The sequence below is a fragment of the Poromitra crassiceps genome (assembly GCF_964638095.1).
Source record: "Poromitra crassiceps genome assembly, chromosome: 23".
Classification (NCBI taxonomy): Eukaryota; Metazoa; Chordata; class Actinopteri; order Beryciformes; family Melamphaidae; genus Poromitra; species Poromitra crassiceps.
Genome location: NC_139639.1, coordinates 7977645 through 7991348, shown reverse-complemented (window position 1 = coordinate 7991348; position 13704 = coordinate 7977645). Strand labels below are relative to the sequence as shown.

The 13704-nt window shown below is 44.7% G+C and overlaps 1 protein-coding gene across 1 annotated transcript in view; it reads right to left on the bottom strand.

Moving 5' to 3' along the window:
* The window catches only part of LOC310797409 (uncharacterized protein), a gene marked incomplete at its 3' end in the record, with an annotated part of 90493 nt that overhangs the window by 64287 nt on the left and 12502 nt on the right, over positions 1–13704 (bottom strand). The gene's annotated exons all lie outside the window — the stretch shown is intronic.

Genomic DNA, 13704 nt, shown 5'->3' with positions numbered 1-13704 from the left:
ACAGCCTTTTGAGGCATGGGGGTAGGGGATAAAATAAATACAAAGTTACTTACAACCAGTGGCGTGCCTGACCAAGTTGGTGCCCTAGGCAAGATTTTTGCTGGTGCCCCCCCCCCCCCCCCCCCCTCCCCCAAAGAAAATATAATAAAAATTATATCGCAGCTAATCCACCACTGCAGTGCAGGCTCAGAATGGCCCTTCCCCAGTGGCGCTGGAAGTACTGTTAGGTAGGGGGTGCTGTAAGGAAGGAACTCTCAGTGCTGTGAGGTGACGTTTTTTGGACTTTCATCCATATTTAGAAGAATATTAAATTTTAAATTAACATTAGGATTATACTGTTGTGATGTCATTATTCAGTATCTTCTCCTTTTCTCACTCACTTTTATGTAAGCACCTGCTCTCCCTTTAGTCGTTTTACACTACAACAGACAGCAACACAGGCATAAACACTGAACTTATTATTATTATTATGGAAAACCAGATTATGATGAAAATCAAACACTTTTGAAGAGAGAGCGTATGAAATAAGATTAGAGCTGGGAAGCCCAACTGTTTTTTAATGCATCTTGTTGGTGGTATAAACACAAGACAGCCAAATCCAACAATTTCGAAAATCCCATTTCTTGCCACCAGGGGGTGCTGCAGCACCCTCAGCACCCACCTTCCAGCTCCCTTCCCCCACTCTGGGAAAAAGCTCTGAGCAGGTAGAAGGGGGCGCGGCCGCGCAGGGGGTGGGGTGGTATGGATTAGGGACCATGGTGAAAGTGCTGCAGCCCAGGCAGCCAGAAAGGCAGAATTAGAAAATGATTTCACTATTATTTAAAGACTTAAGACGTTGTGCTGCTTATTTTTTGTCTACTATTGTAAAATAATAGTAGGCCTATTATCATACAAACGTATTTGTAATTTTTTTTTTTTTTTTTTTTTTTTACCCTCTCTGGCGCCCCTAACGGCTCAAGCGCCCCTAGCATTTGCCTAGTTCGCCTAATGGACGGCACGCCACTGCTTACAACAAATGAAAACAAGTTAAAACACAGTTAAAAACATAGCAGACAGACAGAGCTAATAAAACAAAAACAGTCGGAGCAGACAGGCAGGGGATAAGAGCTAGTCCAGGAAGCAGTGCCTGTGTGTGTATATATATGTATGTATATATATATACACATATATACACACAGCCTCTGTCAGTCTGCCACAGTTCCAGCTTCGGCCTCTGCCTGCCGTCTCCAGTTTGATAGTGTCATTGTCCTTCAAGGTACCCAATGTTAAGTCTCATAACTTGTCTGCTTTGGTTCCGGGGTGCTCCCTACCAATTTTGTTTTGGTGACCTTTCATGCTTGACCTTTTTTCGCTGCAGCCACCGCCTCCATCCAGCCTCTGTCAGTCTGCCACAGTTCCAGCTTCAGCCTCTGCCTGCCGTCTCCAGTTTGATAGTGTCATTGTCCTTCAAGGTACCCAATGTTAAGTCTCATAACTTGTCTGCTTTGGTTCTGGGGTGCTCCCTACCAATTTTGTTTTGGTGACCTTTCATGCTTGACCTTTTTCCGCTGCAGCCACCGCCTCCATCCAGCCTCTGTCAGTCTGCCACAGTTCCAGCTTCGGCCTCTGCCTGCCGTCTCCAGTTTGATAGTGTCATTGTCCTTCAAGGTACCCAATGTTAAGTCTCATAACTTGTCTGCTTTGGTTCTGGGGTGCCCCCTACCAATTTTGTTTTGGTGACCTTTCATGCATGACCTTTTTTCGCTGCAGCCACCGCTTCCATCCAGCCTCTGTCAGTCTGCCACAGTTCCAGCTTCGGCCTCTGCCTGCCGTCTCCAGTTTGATAGTGTCATTATCCTTCAAGGTACCCAATGTTAAGTCTCATAACTTGTCTGCTTTGGTTCCGGGGTGCTCCCTACCAATTTTGTTTTGGTGACCTTTCATGCTTGACCTTTTTTCGCTGCAGCCACCGCCTCCATCCAGCCTCTGTCAGTCTGCCACAGTTCCAGCTTCAGCCTCTGCCTGCCGTCTCCAGTTTGATAGTGTCATTGTCCTTCAAGGTACCCAATGTTAAGTCTCATAACTTGTCTGCTTTGGTTCCGGGGTGCTCCCTACCAATTTTGTTTTGGTGACCTTTCATGCTTGACCTTTTTTCGCTGCAGCCACCGCCTCCATCCAGCCTCTGTCAGTCTGCCACAGTTCCAGCTTCAGCCTCTGCCTGCCGTCTCCAGTTTGATAGTGTCATTGTCCTTCAAGGTACCCAATGTTAAGTCTCATAACTTGTCTGCTTTGGTTCTGGGGTGCTCCCTACCAATTTTGTTTTGGTGACCTTTCATGCTTGACCTTTTTCCGCTGCAGCCACCGCCTCCATCCAGCCTCTGTCAGTCTGCCACAGTTCCAGCTTCAGCCTCTGCCTGCTGTCTCCAGTTTGATAGTGTCATTGTCCTTCAAGGTACCCAATGTTAAGTCTCATAACTTGTCTGCTTTGGTTCTGGGGTGCTCCCTACCAATTTTGTTTTGGTGACCTTTCATGCTTGACCTTTTTCCGCTGCAGCCACCGCCTCCATCCAGCCTCTGTCAGTCTGCCACAGTTCCAGCTTCAGCCTCTGCCTACAGCCTCTGCCTGCAGTCTCCAGTTTGCCGCAGTCTCAGCCTCTACCTGTACTTCAAGGTATTGTCTTAACCAAATGCAGCACCCTCACCGGTCTTGTGCCCCCTACTCCTTTAACACTCAAGATAATTGTGTTGCAGTGAATTTCCATTGATCGTGAAGATATCGTCACATGAGAATGAATATCACCCAGACTCATGAGTGACTTGAAAAAGAGGAGGAACTTTGCTCACTAGCAAGTCACAGTCCTAATTGATTTCCAGTTTTGTTTATAATTCCCATTTGCCACAAGGGGGAGCCCACACCTTTCCAGGCAATTGTCATCGACATGGCTGAAGCTGTCTCAGCTTGACCGCTGTGTCCTTGAACTAAAAAAGTTAAATCAGAAATCAAAATGATGATGTCATCAGTGATGTCATCCTTCCTGGTGCCAATAGGGCAGACAAGGCAGCATAGCGGCAGAGCTGCGTATGCGGTGCGCAGTGGGCGAGCTGCAGGGCGGGCGAGGAATCGTTGCTAGTTTACAAAGTGTAGGGTAAAGTTATTCTAGTATGTTTAGTGCTATATTGAGTTTTATTTTAATTGATCATATCGTTCATTTCGAATAATTAGGACGGGATCAACGTGAAATTAAATGTTCATATGGTCCCCACCCCCCCCCCCCCGTATTTTCCAGATGGACATGAAGGGTTACAAGAGACGATGGCGAAAAAGAAAACGAGACATTGAACAGCTTCTCCAAGATTCTGACAGTGATGAGAATCTCATGGGGATTGACAGTGACAATGTGTCTGATTCTCCAAATAGTTTCAACAGTGACAACGTGCCTGCCACTCCAAATAGCTTCCACAGTGACATGCCTGGGACTCCAAATCGTTTCAACAGTGACGACGTACCTGGGACTCCAAATAGTTTGTACATTTTGGACTGCAGCACTGAAGTGGACCAAGACTCTACCGATGACCGACTAAATGATGAAGCTGCAGATAATGTGAATCTTGAAGAGGACTTAAAACAATGGGCCATCAAAAATGGAGAGACACACAGATCTTTGAAAGAATTATTGGCCATATTAAGGAAGCAGGGGCATCTGTTGCCTATTGATCCAAGGACACTCCTTTCTACACCACAAAATAAAGCATCTGAGGCTAAATGTGGCGGGCAGTACATGTACTACGGCTTAGAAAAGGGGATCCGCCACTTTTTAAGTCGCACCGAGAGTAATGTCTTACACCTCAGTGTAAACATTGATGGCCTCCCGCTTTTCAAAAGTAGTGGTATCGAATTCTGGCCAATACTAGCGAAGTTGAACCATTTTGATCCATTTATTGTAGCTATGTTTAGTGGAAAACGTAAGCCTCGTCCCCTTGAGGAGTATCTTCATGATTTTTTGACTGAGTACAAACATCTCAAAGACACTGGGATAATTTATGAAGGCCAGACTTACACAGTCCATATTGAAGCTCTCATCTGTGATGCGCCAGCAAGGGCATATCTCAAATGTATTAAGGGTCATACTGCCTATGAGAGTTGTGAGAGATGTATAATCAGAGGTGCTCGTGTCGAGGAGACAATCGTTTTCAATAAACCGGTATGCACTTCTCGAACAGACGAAGTTTTCAGTAGAGTGGAGTACAGCACCCACCAAAACGGTATCAGCCCCTTCATTGCGTCAGGAATTCCTTGTGTCAGCTCATTCGTATTAGATTACATGCATATGGTAAGCTTGGGAGTAGTCCGACGACTGTTAAGATTTTTGACTAGTCGTGGCCCAAGATTTTGTCGTTTATCTGTCAGGCAAAGGCAAGAAATAACCCAAAAACTGACGTCGCTGAGAGGGAAGATGCCAAGTGAATTTGCTCGGCAACCCCGGGGTTTAGATGAAGTGGATAGGTGGAAGGCCACCGAACTACGGCAGTTTTTGTTATACACAGGACCTGTGGTACTAAAAACTGTGTTGTCCCCTGGAAGATACAAACATTTCCTGTCCTTGACTGTGGCCATGTCGATCCTGCTGGAGTCAGATGAGAGGACTCGGAATGGTTATCTCCAATTTGCCAATGAACTACTGAAACATTTTGTCAAGTGCTGTGCTCATCTCTATGGCCAAACCTTTGCTGTGTACAATGTACATGGACTACTCCATCTTCATGAAGATGTCAGACACTTCAACTGTTCGTTAAATGACATTTCCGCTTTTCCTTTTGAGAACTACCTGCAAAAAATCAAGAAGTATGTGAGGAGTGGGAGAAGCCCCCTGGAACAGGTCACTAGGCATTTGGCAGAAATGGAACATGCAGAAGTGGACGAGTGCAAAACACAGCCTAAAGTGTTTGTTTCTGTCAAAGAAAGAGACCGTTGTTTTCTCTTGAGAGATGAGAGCTTTGCTTTCATTCGGGCAAAGAATGCAGACGGCACTTTGATGTGTGAAATTCTGCACCAGCGCCACACTTCACCATTATTTGAACAACCATGCAGCTCCAAACTCCTAAATATCGTATGCACAGGTAATGTGCAGGGCCGAATGGAAAGAGGACTACTGCGTGAAAAGGATCTCTTCCGCAAGGTGGCCTGCCTCCCGCAAGAAACTGGTGGTTATGTCCTCATATCCCTTCGCCATGGTGTGGAACACCACTTGTAAAGGTTTAATTTAACTCTAAACTCTCTTCATTAACTAATTACCATCTTAACCTGCACAGTAACATCTTAACCTGCACATTAAACTGCACGGTAACATATTGACCTGCACACTAACATCTTGACCTGCTCAGTAACATGTTAATGATTGCAATGAAAAATATTTCATAATAATGTCATAGGTAATTATTGTAGAAATGTGTTCGTGTGTAGCCTAATTGGTAGAACAAGGTGATATCAATAATGGTCTTGGGTTTGATTCCTAGGGACCGTACAAATAGGGGTGGGTGTCACCACTGATTTCCCAATGCGATTCCCACACACTGTCCCGAATCAATTTACGTTAACATTCGATATTTCAGTTACAATACCAATTTGGCTTGGATATTAGAGATTCTCAAAGAACTGTTCCTGTAAATTGTACAACGAACCCTCTAACCTGGTGTATTGTTAAAAATATATATATTTACACATGGAGACGAAATCTCGTAACAGGGTTAAAACTGCATGCATCCACGGGAAAAAGCATTATATTAAAATATCGATATTGGGATTTATGAATAGAGCAGATTTGATTAAATATCAATTGGATATTCTTTTTCTTTAACGCAGGCTAGCACATGATACAAATCTCCAGCACTACAAACTGCTGTGGATAAATTAAAATGTCAAACCTGAAAGTAACATATACTGTCCTTTCCAGATCATGTATGCCAAGGCTGTGTGGGTGGAGAATGGAAAAGAGACAGAGGGTACAGTTCCCGAAAATTGGATAGACCAAAAGAAGAAAATCGTGCGATGGCCAAATTCAAAGAATGTAAAGGTACTAGAAGCAGCTTTCAAGAAGAAGCAGAACCCCGAGGATGACTGGATGACCTTCCAGTTTATCAAAATAAAAACAAGATCAGGTAGGTTTTGATTAATGAATGGTTTCATTCCTCAGCAAAAAAATAAAAATATGCTGGGTCAAATGGTTTTTACAGTTGAAATATGTTAATTCTAGCTGAGGAAAAAGAATGCAATGACTACAATCAGACCAGCCAAGCCGAGTCCAGCCAAGGAGATGATGACATGGACGAGGTGGTTACGAAGAGGAAAAGAAAACGTAACCTAAAATTGGATGATTATGTTGTTGGTATGTTTTATCAATTAATTTAGGAATCTGAAATTGTATTTATTGGGGAGAAACTGGGCCTGAACATGTTTTATATCACATTTTGAATTGCACTCTTAAAAGATTCTGAGGAGGAGGAGCAGGCGAGCATGGACCCCTTTCCCCCTCCACCATCAAAAGTAAAGCCTCCTTGTGAGTATTGATCACAATTTAATAAATATAGTAATTAATTATTTAATATACACAGGTTGAAAGTAGCTACAGGGTCATTTAAATGTTTCAGGCTCTGAAAATCCTCGCTTATCCATCCCGGTGGAACATGGTGGCCTGGCTAGGGAAATTATCACACCAAGTGAGTATTTGTCACATTAAACCAGTCACCTGTTAGTTTGTGATACGTGTTAGTGATGTTAAATCTAAGAACATGCTTTGTGTGTTTTTCAGTCTCTACACATGACGGTGATGGCTCCAGGTCCAGAGATGGCTCCAGGTCCAGAGATGGCTCCAGGTCCAGACATGGCTCCAGGTCCAGAGATGGCTCCAGGCACAAAGATGGCTCCAGGCACAGAGATGGCTCCAGGTCCAGAGATGGCTCCAGGTCCAGAGATGGCTCCAGGCACAAAGATGGCTCTAGGCACAGAGATGGCTCCAGGTCCAGAGATGGCTCCAGATCCAGAGATGGCTCCAGGCACAAAGATGGCTCCAGGCACAGAGATGGCTCCAGGTCCAGAGATGGCTCCAGGTCCAGAGATGGCTCCAGGTCCAGAGATGGCTCCAGGTCCATTGTCAGCCCCAGGTTCAGCGGTGGCTCCAGGCACTCCAGGCCCAGTGTCAGCCCCAGGTTCAGTGATTGCTCCAGTGTCAGTCCCAGGGTCAGGCCCAGCCCCAGCGGTGGCTCCAGGCCCAGTGTCAGTCCCAGGGTCAGGCCCAGCCCCAGCGGTGGCTCCAGGCCCAGTGTCAGTCCCAGGTTCAGCCCCGGGTCCAGCGGTGGCTCCAGGCCCAGTGTCAGTCCCAGGTTCAGCCCCAGCCCCAGCGGTGGCTCCAGGCCCAGTGTCAGTCCCAGGGTCAGGCCCAGCCCCAGCGGTGGCTCCAGGCCCAGTGTCAGTCCCAGGTTCAGCCCCAGGTCCAGCGGTGGCTCCAGGCCCAGTGTCAGTCCCAGGTTCAGCCCCAGCCCCAGCGGTGGCTCCAGGCCCAGTGTCAGTCCCAGGGTCAGGCCCAGCCCCAGCGGTGGCTCCAGGCACAGACTCAGCCCCAGGTCCAGCGGTGACTCCAGGCCCACAGATGGCTCCAGGCACAGTGTCAGCCCCAGGTTCAGCATGGCTCCAGGCCCACAGATGGCTCTAGGCACAGTGTCAGCACCAGGTTAAACAGTCCCAGTGTCAACCCCTGGCAAAACAGGGACAGTGGTGGCAGGCAAAACAACAGCTCCAGGGACAGTGGTGGATCCAGGCAAAACAACAGCTCCAGGGGCGGGGACAGTGTCAGGCTGAGGCATGGTGAGTTGTTCAAAGCCTGCTTCAAGTATCCATCAAAACGCTTTGCAATTCAATGATTAGTTCTGACCCACTGTAATTGTGATATTGTCATTTAAGTGAAGTAATGTCTTTAAAAAAAAGTTTATTTTTAAATATTTGTCATGCAGAAATTACATGTTCTAACCGGCTGAGCAAACACATTTTTTGAACGTGGAATCTTTTGGATTAGTTTTTTTGACCTCAACCTAAGTGTATGCAAACTTCTGACAACTGCGTCTTGGGGCCCAAATCTGTTCTCTCTCAGAAATGTCACTTGGTAATTTCCTGAACACTTTTGTTTTACATGTACTACAGATGCAGGGTCTCAGAGGGCACCAGCCGGATTCCCAATGCCCGAAGCAAGTAAGTGCTAAAGTGTTTCAAATTGAGCTGTCAAACCATTAATTGTTTCAATTGCTGAATTTAGATAATTAACTCATTGAGTGCCAAGGACGGACATGTTCGTCATTTCAAATAGTAACGTAGAGTGCCAAGGACGGACATGTTCGTCAATTGCGTTTTTTGACGGTGGGGCGTCGATCAAAGCCTTCTGCCTCTGATGTACAAATATTATAGCTATTGGATGTGTCTAACCTATTTTACAGAACCCTTAGGTGGCGACAGTGCTCTCCACATAACAGAAAGGCAAGGAAAAAACAAAGAAGAAGTCGTTATGGAAACGGAAATCGCATCGCATCCGTATGCATCGATATGCTGAAGCACGTTACTGCAGCTGTGCCTGCAGCAGCCAATCTGCTCCCACAATTGAGCCGCTCCGTGTCGGTTGCGACCAGGTTGCGACAGCACATCCGCACATCCACACCGTGGAGTTGTTATTATTCTCAACTGGAAGCATCGTTGCCGGTGACAAACACACGCGGAACGCTGTAAAAAAGCAGGATGTCGAGCACCCTTCACTGTGCGCACAGCAAACTCAGCAGAGAGCCACCACAGACAGGAGGAGGAGTGTGCAGTTGAGGCGAGGCGGGGCGGGGCGGGGCGGGGGGGGGGGGGGAGGGGGCACGCAGAGCAGCACACACACAACACCCAGACAGACCCAGGCAGCAGGACAGGATTGACAAACGCAAGCCAGAATATCCGATGCCCACCAGCAGCAAATCAAGACCAGCAAGAAGCTGCAACCAGCAGCGCACGCAGGGGCCAGCGCTGCTGGTTGTAGCTAAAAAATATTATTCTGCCAAACAGAATTCCCTGGCCTTCACTGTTTTATTGAAGGAAATTATTTTTGAGGTGTGACTACATTAGAAAAGATTAGCTTCAGAGTCAGTGATGTGCTTGAAATGTTTAATTTCACAAAAGGCCAATTATCTCAGCTTCTAGAAAAAAATTGCTGTTTTTGGATGAATCAAGCTATCTTCTCCGGCTCATAACTAAAGAACGGAAAATGGGATCAATAAACTTTTTTTTGCAGATGATAGAATAGAGTCTCATCGTTCTTTGTGCGTGTTCAGTGTTTACATAGTAATATCACACAATATTCTGTGGGCCTCGAGAAATCACTGAAAACGCTCTGAAACTCTGGCACTGGGAGCATCCGTCCTCCAAAAGTGGCTGGCACTCAATGAGTTAAAGGGATACTGCAATATCTTTCCTTTCACTGTATATGGGGATGTAGTAGTTGTTGATGAATGCAGGTCAAACTGGGGGATGCGTACCCCTTGGGCAGTGGTTCCCAAATGGTGTGCTGTGAGGCAAGGCCAGGTGTGCCGTGGGATTTTGTGACAACCTGCCTAACTAAAAGGGGACTCAACCAGCTATAGACTTATTATGAAACATCTAAAATGATGTCACTAGTTAAGTAAATACATTTGTGAAGTAAATAAAAAACATTTCCAGATTATTTTTCATGATATGAATACAGGTGTGCCTTGGGCACAAAAGGTTTGTGCCCTAGAGTTATGGTTAGGTCAGGTGACCCCTAAAAGACGTGTCACTCCTAGAAGCGAATGCAGTATTCTGCACCGCTTAAGAAAATATATTTGTATTTATTCCAGATATGGCTGTCGGCAGGCCAACTGCGCTAACATTAGCAATTAACGTTGTGCTACTTAGTTAGGCCAGTTTTGGTCTTAGTAAAATACAGAACTTACACTCAGTCGAACATCCTCAATGACTATTACAGAAAGTCATCACTATCAACATTTGTGTTCTTTTTTATTTCAGAATTTCAGAAAAGAGTCTTGGAGAAATTGTTTGACATGCACACGGACATCAAAAACCTTTGCCGAAGTGCGCCTGCCCTTTCAGCCACCCATGTGGAGAGGTTGGACACCATGGAGGACTTCCAGAGAGAGGAGCTACACCTTGAGGACAGCAACACTTTTAATAACCTGGTAGGATTAACAAGAGTCTGAAAGTAATAACAGTAGTGCCCTTGTTCCAAATGTTTTCGGTTAATGGATAAATGCATTGCTCCAGTGCACTCATGGGGAACGAGCGTATATAGGCCTACTGGAGTATAGCATTGAAGAAGTACATTTTTAAAGCCCCCCTAAAGTAAAAAATCAGTTTTTCTTCTTGTTAGATGTTTGAGCTTCACTGTGCAGAATGATGTCTGTGCAGAGTTTGACACTAGAAGGCTGTTTCCACAATCGTCTGCTGAAAGTGGAACGTTTATCAGAGCTAACTGAAAAGGCCCGGGTTTTCCAAAAGTATCTTAGTACTAAGAAGCTTCTTAGACCCCTCCCGTGGAGCCTTAAGAAGGGTCTAAGAAGCTTCTTAGCGCTAAGAAGCTTTTGGGAAACCCAGCCAAGGCCGTTTTCAACAGGCAAGATTCGTGACATCACGAATCCTGGAGCCAATCCCTGTCCAGTATTCAGCAGTTAACACATTTTTAATCGGTCAGGAACCCTTGTCGTCACTTTGTAATGAGTGAGAATGTGTTGAAAAGCATGTGTTGTATGCTGTGATTGGCTAGTTATGTTCTAGAATCTAGATAACCCTGATTGGTTGCTTTGGATTTTTAAATGAAAAAGAGGGAGGGGAAGCCATTTTAAGGATTTTAACAAGATAATTAATAATAAAGAATAATAATTCATTTATTTTATAAAGTGCTTTTCAATTACCCTAAGATGCTGACACAGTATGAGTACATAGAAAACAAGATAACAACAGGCAACAGATACAAGTAACTCACGTTGATTAGGGATATATGGAAACAGAGGGGAAGGAGGGAGTGTGTGGGAGGGACAGTGGCCAGACAGAAGAGAGGGAGGTGTAAAATGTGGGTGGCGAGGTAGGAAGAGGTGGTTAAGGGTAGGGGAGGTTGTAAGCTTGGGATAACAGGTAGGTTTGGAGTCGGGATTTAAAGAGCATGTTGCAGGTTAATGTTGCAGAGAAGAGGGGGGCGTGTAATCGGCCAAAGGGAAGATTAGTGGGGGTGGGGGTGGAGGAGTTGGTGATGGAGGCAGTAGCTATTGATTTGGGAGATTTTGTTAGTGGAGGAAGGCATTGCTGAGATCAGGGGAGCAAAGTGTGGTGTTGTCCGGGGGATTGGATTCGTTTCTTGACAGAGAAGGGTGCGGAGGGGTTTTAACTTTTTTGTGGGGAAAAACCATCAGACACAAATTATTATTCAAAGTATTTTATACACATCTTGAAGCATGACTTTAGGGGGTCTTTAATATTCTGAAAATTGTTTTTTAATGGACCTTTTCCAGGTGCTGCAACTTGCCCGAATTGGAGGGAAGGATCTAAAGGACTGTGTCCACAAAGTCCTTGACCGGTATGTTTCATGAACTGTTTTCAATAATCTCTCTCTCATACACACACACACACACACACACACACACACACACACACACACACACACACACACACACACACACACACACACACACACACACAGAGACATCTGCATTCTCTCTCATCAGACATCTGACCACTGTGTTTTAATTGAGTTAAAGCTGCTGTGATATTTTTGGTTAAAATAAGTGTAAAACAGCTCGACATTCTGACAGCTATCACTAATATAAATTATTTGGTCAATGACATGGATCTCTCAGTCCCTCTGCCCCACAGCAAAACTGATTTTTTTCTGGGAGCCTCCCCACCTTATCGAATCAGGAGACAGAACTCTACAAAGTGGCGGTCCTCTGTGCGTGTTCACAGGCCGAAAGCCAATGCTGTAGGGGGGGACTGCTAACTGCAGTGCTGAAAATGCCACCGGAACTATGCAAAATGAGGAAATCACTTACAGCAGCTTTAAATGTGGAAACGGGTCAGAATTTCATACAGTGTGGCTTGACTTGTCATCTGCTTGCCCGGCCTGAACAATGTCTTTACATAGAGCAGTGATTTGGACTTGCTTGCTTGATTCTCACATTAACTTTAGACTTGCTTGAGACTTAAAGGTTGAAACTTGCTTGTGACTTGCATATGTGTGACTTACTCCCACCTCTGTGTAAATCACATTTATTTTTCTTCAGGCTCTTCAATAATTCCCTCATGGCCAACTTCAATATGAAGGGGAAAGGGAAAAAAGAGAAGATGGGTCTGGAGACCACCAACCATTACAGAGCACTAAAAGGTAAGCCCATATTTCACGTTGCATAGGGGAAGAAAACTGTTACCTTTTTTATGTTATACAGGGGGAGCAATGGTCTCTTTTTCAAGAGTACCCTGTTCACATTCTTACACACATTCACACCTGGAAGCTGACCAGCAACCACAGTCTGATCTGCTGGCCACTGATCAGCTGCACTGGAGCGGTCAGAGTTAAGGGCCTTGCTCAAGGTCACCTCAGTGGTGGTAATGAGGGAGGGGCAAGTGCTGCTTTTCACTTTACCCACTCTTTTGGTATTGAACCTACAACCTTCTTGTCACGAGCTTGCTTCCTACCTTTAGGCCACCACTGCCCACAGAGATGAAAATGAAAACACACTTGATGTAGTTTTTAGGGTTTGTTTTTATTATTTGAACTTCTGCTTTCTTCCAAGTAGATAACAGCGATACCTATTTCAACCCAGAGGCCAGAGCACAAGAGAATTAGACTAAAATTGCACATTTATAATTTTTGTCTTTTTCAACTCTTGCAGCTGCTGTACTGAAATGGAATAAGGATGCAACGGAGGAGGTTATCCGCCAACATGCTGCAAAGCACCTCAAACATGCACCAGCCAGAAAGGGAGGTCATTCATAGGAGGTTTTTGCTTTTTTCTTCTTCTTTTTTTATTATAAACTTTAGTTCCAAGGCCAGCAGTAAACAAACTGTAGCATCTTTTCATTTTGTTTTAACAGTAACAGTTTTGTCATAACAGTATTTTACAAATTCCCTAGTTACTGAATGGGCTGCACAAGATGTTTTGTGCAAGTGAAGTGAAGTGAAGTAGCATTGTTCAAAAGCTACCTAAGTACAGTAGTCCACACATCCAGTTAAGGTGGACCGTAAGTAGACTGCAACAAACAGTTCAGTTTGTCAAGTGCATGCAACTATGACATGACTTTATGAAAGTTGTTGGTCTGTCAACTTGACAATGTTGCTGCAATAAAATGGTTGAAGTCAGATGTACAGACTGGAAAATTGTTCTTATATAAACCAGATGTTGACAAAGTTTTCCTTTGGGGACATCATTTGCAGTTGAAAAAGTAGGAAATCGCAATATATCGATATGTATATATGTGTATATTAATGTTATTACTATTACTGTTGTCTGTCCTGGATTATGACGTTCAAATAAATGTAAGTGATAATTAAATAGTTTGAGAAATTGTTATTTGTAAGTAAGGCCAACTTTGTATAGATTGTCTTGTATAGCAGTATACATGTGGAGGTCTAAAAGGTGTCGTCTAAAAAGACGTCACGTTACAAGACGTCCAAAAAATAACCA